General features: G+C 45.8%; 1 long non-coding RNA gene across 1 annotated transcript; it reads right to left on the bottom strand.

Annotated features, from left to right (window-relative positions):
- Window positions 4347-11381, bottom strand: LOC110261707. The gene is made up of 3 exons (XR_002346172.1): window positions 11213-11381; window positions 10331-10399; window positions 4347-4834 (listed from the first exon to the last, which is right to left on the bottom strand). It is a non-coding gene; the product is annotated as an uncharacterized LOC110261707 (long non-coding RNA).

Raw genomic sequence — 11675 nt, 5'->3', positions numbered from 1 at the left:
TGACCTCCCCCAAATGTCTTCATCTGAATCCCTGAACCCTGTGAATGTATTACCTTCAGTGGCAAAGGGGATGCGCAGATTCGATTTAGGGTCTTTACTCAGTCTTAGAAGAGGGAGCTCATCCTAGATTATCCCGGCAGGTCTATGTGATCATGAGTCCTCCTGTGCATGGAAGGGAGGGGAGAGTCAGAGCCAGGGCGGGTATGACCATGGAAGCAGAGCTCAGAGTGATGTGATTACTGACTTTGAAGACGGAAGGGATCACCAGCCCAGGAATGCGGGCTGCCTCTCTACATTAGAGAAGGCAAAGAGCTGATCTCCCTTAGAACTTCTGGAAGGAGAGTTCCCAACGTGGCGCAGTGGAAACCATGAGGTTGAGGGTTTGATCCCTGGCCTTGATCAGTGGGTTAAGGATCCAGTGTCACCATGAGTTATGGTGTAGGTTGAAGATGCGGCTCAGATCTGGCATTGCTGTGGTGTAGGCTGGCAGCTGTAGCTCTGATGAGATCCCTAGTCTGGGAAGCTCCATACGCCGCAGGTGTGGCCCTAAAAAAAGCAAAAAAAAAAAAACGCCAACTTCTGGAAGGGGTGTGGCCCTGCTGACACCTTGATTTTACCTCCTTAGGACCCATTTCAGGCTTCTGACCTCGAGAACTGTGAAATAATATATGTTTGTGTTGTTTGAAGCCACCAAGTTTGTGATTATGTGTTACAGGACCTGTAGCAGACTCACACGACTTATCGACCTCCCAGGCCTGCTGGGGTCGTCAGATGATTTATGCTATGTCCCTTTACTTTAATTAATTATAAAATACTTTATTGCTGGAAAAATAAAAAAGCTAACCATCCTCTGAGCCTCCGGTGAGTAATAATCTTTTTGCTGGTGGAAGATTTGAAATATTGTGTGACTTCCCAAAATGTGACACAGAGGCACAAAGTGAGAGTGATCTTAGCGATCTTGGAAAAAATGGCTCCTACAGACTTGCATGACACAGGGTGGCCATAAACCTTGCCTAAACTTGTAAAAAACACGGTGTCTGTGAGATGTAATAAAGTGAAGTGCACTAAAACAAGATATGCCTGCTCTGTATTGTGCATTTAAAAGTTTCTAAGAGAGTGGATCTTAAAAGTCTTCATCAGAAGGTCCCGTGGGGGCTCAGGGGGCTAAGAACTCAACCAGTATCCATGAGGATGCAGGTTCGATCCCTGGCCTTCCTTGCTGAGTGGGTCAAGGATCTGAAGTTGCTGCAAGCTGTGGGGTAGGTCACAGAGGTGGCCCAGAGCTGGCATTGCTGTGGCTGTGGCATAGGCCGGCAGCTGCAGCTCCGATTGGACCCCTAGCCGGGGAACTTCCATAGGTCATAGGTATGGCCATAAAAAGAAAAAAAAGTCCTCATCAAAGGAAAAAGAATTGTAACTACGTGTGGTGTTGAATGCTACTGGGGTGATGATTTTTCAATATATACATTTATCAAATCATCGTGCTGTGCACCTTGGATGAAATACAGTGTTGTATGTTAATTATATCGCAATAAAACTGGGGGAGGGGAAGAGTGCATGGAATCTGTACATGGCCTCGGGGAGGATTCCAGTTTGGCGGAAATAAAAGTCTCTTAAATATCAGGACTGACTCTACCAGGACAAGTTCCTATAACGAAAAATTTGGGGGCCTGAGTGATAAGTTCTCTTGAAATGTGGAATGCGTCAGGTGGCAGGGAGGTTCTACCAACAAATATAAATGAGACACACTCTGTTCCAGCTCTGGACCCACCGAAGTTTAATAATAATTAGATGTGGCCCAGTCCTCAATGTGCTCATGGTCTAGTTCATTATTTCTTTTCTTTTTTCTTTTTTTTTTTTTTTGGTATTTCTTGGGCTGCTCCTGCGGCATATGGAGGTTCCCAGGCTAGGGGTTGAATCGGAGCTGCAGCCACCGGCCTACACCAGAGCCACAGCAATGCTGGATCCAAGCCGCGTCTGCAACCTACACCACAGCTCACGGCAACGCCGGATCATTAACCCACTGAGCAAGGGCAGGGACCGAACCCACAACCTCATGGTTCCTAGTCAGATTCGTTAACCACTGTGCCACGACGGGAACTCCTAGTTCATTATTTCTTAGACATTGGCTCTTGGGTCTCAGACTCTTGTCTCCTACATAACCGTGTCTCACAGATACTTATATTTTCAAGTTGAAAATTTTTTGTTTTTGTTTTTTTAGGGCTGCACCTGTGACATATGGAGGTTCCCAGGCTAGAGGTCTAATTGGAGCTGTTGGTGCCAGCCTACGAGTTGCTGTGGCTGCAGCGTAGGCCACCAGGTACAGCTCCATTTGGACCCCCAGCCTGGGAACCTCCATGTGCTGAGGGTGAGGCCCTAAAAAGACAAAAACAAAAGAAATATCTGTATATTCATGTACTTCATGGGTCAGTTAGTCTAACTTAGCTAAAATACAAAACAAAGATTAAAACATAAAATGAGATAAAGGATTTAAATATCAGACTTAGGAAACTCGACTGGATTGTTTTATGGGGACGGATAATTTGCTGAATTCCCTTCTTGGGAATTCACCCGGCTAGCTCAGGCTCTGGATGAGATGATTCCAAGGGTGTATGGCAGAAACTGGCTCTGGGACACAGGATCTGGGATCAGGTAGTTTTAAAAATTTTTTTAAACTGAGGTATAAATTTTTTTCTTTTAAAGTTCTCACCTGTGGCATATGGAAGTGCCCGGGCTAGGGGTTGATTTGGAGCTGCAGCTGCTGACCTACGCCACAGCCACAGCAGTACCAGATCAGAGCCACGTCTGCAACCTACATCATGGCTCACGGCAACGCTGGATCTTTAACCCACTGAGCCAGGCCAGGGATTGAACCCCCATCTTCACAGAGATAACTTGGGTCCTTAACCTGCTGAGCCACAATGGGAACTCCAAATTAAGGTATAATTCTTTTTTTTTTTTTTTTTTTTTGGTCTTTTTAGGGCAGTACCTGCAGCATATGGGGGTTCCCAGGCTAGGGGTCCAATCAGAGCTGTAGCCGCCAGCCTACACCACAGCCACAGCAAAGAGGGATCTGAGCCGGGTCTGCCACCTACACCATCGCTCATGGCAATGCCTGATCCTTAAACCACTGGGCAAGGCCAGGGATTGAACACACAATCAGCGGTTAACTATCAGCGGTTAACGAACCTGACTAGGATCCATGAGGTTGCAGGTTCGATCCCTGGCCTTGCTCAGTGTGTTAAGGATCTGCTGTTGCTGTGACTGTGGTGTAGTCCAGTGGCTACAGCTCCCATTCAACCCCTGGCCTGGGAACCTCCCTATGCTGCGGGTGTGACACACACACACACACACAAAAAAACTCGAATGAAGTCTCAGCACTCTGGCTTTCTGCCTCTTCTTGATTTTCCATTCTCACAATAATTATACACAATAAAATGCACAGATCATGAGTGTACTGTTTGGTGAGTTTTACCAAAGTACACCCTCTGAAACCAACACCCCAATTAAAACATGACTGTCTTCATCACTGCAAGTTACCTTAAGCCCCTTTTTAGTCAACCTTCCTTCCCCTGGGAGGGAACAATTATTCAGGTTTCTAGGCCCTTAAGTCTTGCTAAAGAGGCATCTTTGAGCTGCAGAGAGTTCAAGGTGAAAACATGTGAAGTGAGTTTAACATCAGAATTAAAGAAATGTGCCCACTTTTCAAAGATAAGCAGTGCCGGACACCAGGCGGAGAAGTACAGACAGCAGTTGCTTTGGTTGTGTTGGTGGCCTATGCTGTCCTTTCTTTGGCCAGGGAAGATTTCACTTCACAAGATTTTCTAAAGGACAGCCCCCCCCCGCCCCGCCCCGCCCCGACTTTCCTCCACTCCCCTGCCCCCCCACCCCCACCCCAGGGGACGGTAGATGTGATTATTCATGAGCTAATCCCTAAGGCTCTCCTCCAGGGCTTCAGAGGGATGAGTAAGGGGTGATTGTCAGTGTGGCCGGTGGAGACTCTGCTCCTTAGGATGAGACACCCTGTGTGCACGCAGCCCCCAGAGGCCAGGTGCTTTCAGATGAGTCACTGGTAACAGGCAGACACAGCACTTTTGTCCACTTTTCCTGCCCTGGGGCCCTCCCGCCCCCACTCCAAAGCCTCCCCTGCCCTCCTGCCCCCGGCAGGTAGAACCACTGGGTGAAACAATGCATTTTCGCAACCAAGATAAGCTTCCCAGGACGGTTGCCAGGATCCAGGAACTCACCGGGAAGGTATTTTCGGAGTCAGCACCATCAGGGATGAGCCCGGTAAACTGCTTTTCTCTTTTTTTCGGACTTAACAGCAGAGGGCACACAGTTGGGGATGTTTTAAAATTTTATTTTTATTTTTTGGTAAAAACAAATACAATGTAACATGGATGCAGTGCCTGGAATATTGATATTTTGCTGAAAGCCAAATGTATCTTTGGCCAATAAAATGCCATGGGTCTGCTTGGTCCCCAGTGGACTTGGTGTGACTAAACTACAGGTGCCGGGATGTCCACACAGGTCAGGGACTTAAAGGTGCTGGGGACAGGCAGCATCTGGCCAGCTGATCAGCTTTGTGACCCTGCTGCTTGCCTCACTCTCCATCCTAAAGGTTCCAGAAGGCCTCTGTTAGCCACAGCGTGGGCACGTAGTATCTTTGGATGGTTGCATTTTTCCTCGTACTGAGTTAGTCTTAATTAAGCCCATAGGACTCCGCCTGGCGTGTAGTCTCTGGGCGGTCTGTTCCCAGCCAACCGTTGTCACTGACTCCTTCCTTGTGGGACCTTGGTCTGCTCCCACAAGTAGAAAGCAATTGGCACGAGTTCTGGAATCAGAAAAAACTTGGCTTCTAATCCAGCTCAGTTCATCGTCCTTAACTAGATGGAACTGTAATTTGACTGTAACCCACCTCCACATCTTTGCTCACTCACACCATCACCTTGACCTAAAATGCCACCTCTGCTGCTTTGTGTACAGGCAAACCCAGTCATCCTCTAAGGTCAAGTGCAAATACGGTCTGCAAGGCCATCCTTCACCACCCAACTAGGTGTGATCTTTTCTTCTGGGTTATCTCAGTGTTCCATCCCTTTGCCGTTTCTGATATCTTGGCTTTAATTGTTCCCAGGGCTCTCTCTGCCCTGCATTTCTACTTTGAATCTCTGCCGGGAAGCCTATTACGCAGCATGGTTGCCAGATAAAATACAGGACACTAGGTGAGGTTTGAATTTTGGATAAAAAATGAATACATTTGTTTAGTATAATTGTGGCCCAAATAGTACATAGAGAATGCTTACACATGAATTTTTCTGTCATTTATTTGAAATTAATATTTAAAGAGTTCCCACTGTGGCACAGTGGGCAGTGGGTTAAGAATATGACTGCATTGTCTTGGGTCACTGCAGAGGCACAGGTTAGAACCCTGGCCTGGCGTAGTGGGTTAAAGGGTCCAACGTTACCGCAGATTATTAATTAATAAATTAATTAAGACTACCAGGTCACAGTTGCTACTTGGATTCAATGCCTGGAATGGGAATTTCCATATGCTACAGATGCGGCCATTAAAAAAAAAAAGTTAACTGAGCACCCTGTCTTATGCGTGTGTGGGTGTGCATGTGTACATGCATGCGTGCGTGTGTGTGTGTGTGTGTGTGTGTGTGTATACATGCCAACACACTAAATCTGGCAGCCCTTCACACCTGACTCTTTTTAACAAGTGGCTGTACAATTTCTCAGAATCCTCACTGAATGGAACATGACATGATGGTGGCGACCTTGTCTTGTTCATCTTTTTACCCCCAATGATTCTTCCTCTTGAATATATAGATGGTGTTCCTTGAACACTATACATTTCATTGAAAAAATTAAAAAAAAATTTTTTGGCTATAGCATGATGTGAAATCTCAGTTCCCAGACTAAGGACTGAACCTGGGTTGCAGTGGTGAAAGTACCAAATCCTATCTACTAGACTACCAGGGAACTCCCTGAACACTATATATTTCTAATCCATTCATTAATCAAGCGCTGGAATCACGTTTCCCCCAAATCAGGCTCTTCCTCCTTAAATCTTGCTTGGCTATCTATCCTGCCACTCCTGTAGCAGTCCTCCACTTAGAGAGGACTAATTAAATATTTGCCTCCTAAAATCAGTCATATGGTGACCTGAAAACTGGCTTTGCTCCTTCGTGGTTGTCAAGCCAAAGATCTGACTGTTGAGTGAGCTTGAGGGTCTGACTGCTGGGTTCTGAGTCTCTGCTGCACCACTTATAAGATGTGTGTTTGTTACCTTGAGCAAGTCAACCTCTCTGAACCTTCATTCCTATGTTTGCAAAATAATAATAGTAGTAATAAACCTCATATAGTGGTTGTGAAGATTAAAGGATGTATATATATAAAGAAATCAGTTCAGTGCTTGATGCATAGAGTATCCTTATAAGTGCCAATAAGGGTGAGGATGTGACTTAGAAATTTTGATTTCCACAATATTATTGTTGGAGAACAGAAATATATTCTAACATTTAAGAGCTACTTGCTTCAAAAAATATAAAAAGAGGAGTTCTCGTCGTGGCTCAGTGGTTAACGGATCCGACTAGGAACCGTGAGGTTGTGGGTTCAATCCCTGGCCTTGTTCAGTGGGTTAAGGATCCAGCATTACCGTGAGCTGTGGTGTAGGTCACAGACACAGCTCAGATCCTGAGTTGCAGTGGCTCTGGTGTAGGCCAGCGGCTACAGCTCCGATTCGACCCCTAACCTGGGAACTTCCATATGCCACAGGAGTGGCCCTAGAAAAGACAGAAAGACAAATAAATAAATAAATAAATAAATAAAAATTAAAAAAAAGCAAAAGGAGTTCCCATTGTGGCTCAGCAGGTTAAGAACCCGACTAGTACCCATGAGGATGCAGGTTCGATCCCTGGCTTTGCTCAGTGGGTTAGGAATCCAGAATTGCTGAAAGCTGCAACATAGGTTGCAGATGAGGCTCAGATCTGGTGTTACTGTGGCTATGGCTATGGCTATGGCTGTGGCTGGCAGCTGCAGCTCTGATTTGACCTCTAGCCTGGGAACTTCCATTATGCTGTGGGTGTAGCCCTAAAAATAAAAAGAGAAAAAGAAAAAAGAAAAAAAAAAAAAAGCTAGTCAGCTCCAGTGAGGCAAATAAATGAAGAAAAATTTGTCCATTCTCCTTTTCCTACATATTTTCATCCTGTCATGGGTTTCTCTTAATGAAGAAGAAAAACAAACAAATTGATTCAATTCATTCTCAGGCATGAGTGACCTGAAGAGTTATTCCAGGGAGGAGATAATTGTACTTTTAATAAGAGTCCAGGAGTTCCTGTTGTGGCACGGTGGAAACAAATCCGAATAGAATGCACGAGGATGTGGGTTTGATCCTTGGCCTCACTCCGTGGGCCAGGGACCCAGCATTGCCAGGAACTGTGGTGTAGGTCGCAGAGGCGGCTTGCACCCAAGTTGCTGTGGCTATGGTGTAGGCTGGCAGATGTAGCTCTGATTCAACCCCTAGCCTGGGAACCTTCATATGCTGCAGGTGTAGCCCTAAAAAGGATTAAAAAAAAAAAAAAAGAGTCCAAAGGAAGATTCATTGGCACATTCAAAATCTGTGCATTTTTTGTATATTAATAACACATGAAAAGAGAAACTGCAAATAAATAATGAGCTCTTCCCACCATTTGAGGGGGAAGTGTACTGATACCTGCAGCTTCCTCTGAAATGCATCAAAAATAAGATGCATTGACAGGCAGATAGATACCTAGACGTAATAAATACAGCAAAAATGCTCATTGGAGAATCTAGGGGCTTAGAGGTGTTCTTTCAGTACCTTTGTATGTTTGAGGTTTTTCATGATAAAGTGTTAGGAAGAAAAGGAAAGTCAGGGAACCCTGGGGGGAAGTAATACCCAAACCCAGGAGGATTCATTCATGCTGGATTTCAGGTATATGGTGCTTGTCAGTATCCATATTCTAAGAAGACCTCCGAGGTTTGGTTTGGTTTTGTTTTCTTTTCTTTTTTGTCTTTTTAGGGCTGGGCCTGAAGCATATGGAAGCTCCTGAGCTAGGAGTCCAATTGAGCTGCAGTTGCCGGCCTACACCACAGCCACAGCAAGGTTGGATCCAAGCCAAAGCCTGCAGCATTGCCGGATCCTTAACTCACTGAGCAAGGCCATGAAAAGAACCTGCATCCTCACAGACACTGTGTTGGGTTCTTAACCCACTGAGCCACAACGGGAACTCCCAGGTTTTCTTTCAGCCATAGCCCATAGGAAACCTCCAACACGACCTCTATATAATGTTGACTCAGATAAAGAAAACAAGGTCTAAGGTGGAAAAGTAGCTTTTTTGGTTTGTTTGTTTGTTTAGGGCCAAACCTGCAGCATATGGAGGTTCCCAGGCTAGGGGTCGAATTGGAGCTGCAGCTGCTGTGCTGCATCACAGTCACAGCAACACCAGATCCGAGCTGAGTCCGCCACTTACTCTGCAGCTCATGGCAATGCTGGATCCTTAACCCGCTGAGTGAGGCCAAGGATCAAACCTGCATCCTCCTGGATCCTAGTCAGGTTTGTTATCACTGAGCCACAATAGGAACTCCTGAAAAATAGCAATAGTAAAAACAACAACAACAACACTACAGAGAATGGAAGACAGAAGAGGCTCTCTCTACACATCTTGGGGAATAATGAAATTATTAGAATGCCAGGCACCCAGGGCTGCTGAGGGAACAGGAGACTCTGATCTCTGGTGTTTAGACCTTGTGTCATTTCTCTGTGTACCTTCTTCTGGACAGCACTAGATTTGGGGAGGGAAATGGTTGCTGGGTTTCAACCCCCAGCTGCCCCTCAGCTGGGTCCCTTTGCAGAGTGTACACACTCTATAACTGCCCTTGGTGGCCTTGGAAACTTAACTACTCTTCTTTGGGTGTAGCCCCCTTTTACCGATGAGAAAGCTAAGACCTAGAAGACTAAGACCTTTCATTTAAGACGACAAACTAAACGATCACAGACTTTTCTTGGGAGGGAAGCCCTTCCCAAAGCGGGCCATTATCGCGTCATTGTGTCGAGCACCTACTGCGGGCCAAGTACTTTGCCAAGTTCTAGGGTGTGGGCTACCTAGATGCCTAGATGTTTCAAAGCGGAGTCTGAAGGTGGGCTGTGCCGGCTCTGTGCTGCCTGAGTTCCATGGACGGTGGAAGCAACAGGAAATCACAAGAGAGACTGAGTCCTCTTTTCTTATCCAACGACAGAAGATTGCACTGAGACTCGCGTGGAGGGAGGATTGGGTTGGGTTTAGAAAAACCCAAGGAGGCCAGGCAGGCTTGCGAGCAGGAAAAAGAGCGTGAGCAATGGTGTGGGGAAAAGCTGCACTTCAGGGACCCCAGTCACTCCAGGGCATCCCATGCCCAAGCTCGGTCCCCAGTCATACAGGTCCCTCTGAAGTGCAGTCTTCACTCCAGAGCACAGGGCTCTCTTCTGCAGAACCTGCTCATCTCACGTCTCATGCACATCACGGCTGAAGGGTGGTAGTTAGGTACGTAAAAAAATCTGGTGTTTTATTTTTTTGGTCTTTTTAGGGCCGCACCCTCGGCATATGGAGGTTCCCAGGCTAGGGTTTGAATCAGAGCTGTAGCCACTGGCCTACACCACAGCCACAGCAATGCGGGATCCTTAACCTACTGAGCAAGGCCAGGGATCAAACCTGCGTCCTCATGGATACTAGTCAGGTTCATTTCCACTGAACCACGATGGGAACTCCCTGGTGTTAAATATTGATATATGAACCCACCCACAAAACAGAGATAAGTTTTAATGAGGAATTTCTGGACATATTGCTAGGAATTATTTTTAAACTTTTGGAACTACAGGTAGGGCAAAAGAATTTATATTGGGTGCCTATTACTATGCAGTACAGTCTTCCCAACCTTAGCAGCTTTAAACCATAAGCAGGTAGCTCACAGAGTTCCTCGGAGTCAAGAATTCAGAAGCCACATTAACCAGATAGGTCTGAGTGAGGGTCTCTCATGAGGTTGCAATCAAAATATTGGCCGGGAGTTCCCATTCTGTCTCAGTGGAAACGAATTTAAATAACACCCATGCGTACACAGGTTCGATCCCTGGTCTCACTCAGTGGGTTAAGTATCCTGCATTGCTGTGGCTGTGGTGTAGGCTGGCAGCTACAACTCTGATTCAGCCCCTGGCCTGGGAACCTCCATATGCTGTGGGTGTGGCCCTAAAAAAAAAAAAAGAGATATTGGCTGGGTGGTGTCATCTGGAGTCTTGCCTGGGGCTGGAGGATCTGCTTCTAAACTCACTTACCTGGCTGTTGGCTGGAGGCCTCAGTTTCATGGTCTCTCCATGCTTGAGTGGTCTCACCAAGGACAGCATCTGGCATCCCCCAGAATAAGCGATGGAAGAAAGAAGGAGTGAACAAGAAATTTGGTGCCTTTTATGAAAGCATCGTTTCTGAAAGCATCATTTCTGCAGTCTTTTTTTTTTTTATTGGTCATGCAGACCATCCTTGATACAAAGTGGAAGGGAATTATACAAGCGGATCAATACCAGAAGGTGGGACCTCTAGGGACCATCTCAAAGGCTGATACCATTGAATTCATATTCAGGGGAGAGTAGAGCTTTCGAAACATATACCAGTGGTAATAGGGTGACCTGGAGATCCTAAACATTTTCTTCTTTGAAACACAATTACGGAGTAAACTATTTTAAAACCATCCTTCAAAATGCATCAGTAGAAGAATTGGAAAGTAAGAGGCAAAATAAACAGATGAGGAAACAGAGAGTTAAGCTGAGGATTTATGCTGAAAGTTCCCCCCTGGGGCATCGTTCTACCTTCAAGTGACCCAGAGAGTGGGTTTTAATATTTGCACAGTCGCAGTTCCCGTCACGGCTCAGTGGTAATGAATCCGACTAGTATCCATGAGGACACGGGTTTGATCTCTGGCCTCAATCAGTGGGTTAAGGATCTGGCATTGCCGTGAGCTGTGGTGTAGGCCGGCAGCTACTGCTCTGATTCGACCCCTAGCCTGGGAACTTCCATATGCCGTAGGTGAGGCCATAAAAAGACAAAATAAATATAAATAAATAAAATAAAATAAATTAAATTTAAAAAAAATTTGCGCAGTCTACTGAGACAAAGCCCAGGGAACATGAGAAGTCAGATCAGAGATCATTTTATAAAAATACCTTGACCTCAGCGACAGTTGAAACAGGAATTTCTGCTACTCCATTTCCCTCCTAAAGAGGATAAAAAGGAAACTTGCCTGTCTTAACAGGCTCTGGATAACAGGAGGAAAAAGCTGAGAAATTAAAGCCACTAGTTAACCTTTATTTAGGCTTGCAGCCAAATTCACACTTTCCCTGTGGTTTGAAAAACCCTAGTTGATACTTTTTGGGGTTTTTTTTTTGTCTTTTTACAGCTGCACCTGCAGCATATGGAGGTTCCCAGGTTAGGGGTCTAATTGGAGCTACAGCTGCCAGCCTACACCAGAGCTCAAGGCAACACTGGATCCTTAACCCACCGAGGGAGGCCAGGGATTGAACCTGAAACCTCATGGTTCCTAGTTAGATTCATTTCTGCTGCGTCAAGACGGGAACTCCAATAATTTGTTTTCATATGTCCCAGGGTTGGTGGTACTTTCAGTCTAGA

Source organism: Sus scrofa, chromosome 7 (genome assembly GCF_000003025.6).
Source record: "Sus scrofa isolate TJ Tabasco breed Duroc chromosome 7, Sscrofa11.1, whole genome shotgun sequence".
Classification (NCBI taxonomy): Eukaryota; Metazoa; Chordata; class Mammalia; order Artiodactyla; family Suidae; genus Sus; species Sus scrofa.
Note: the sequence above shows the minus strand (reverse complement) of the source record. Positions and strands in the feature narration are given on the sequence as shown.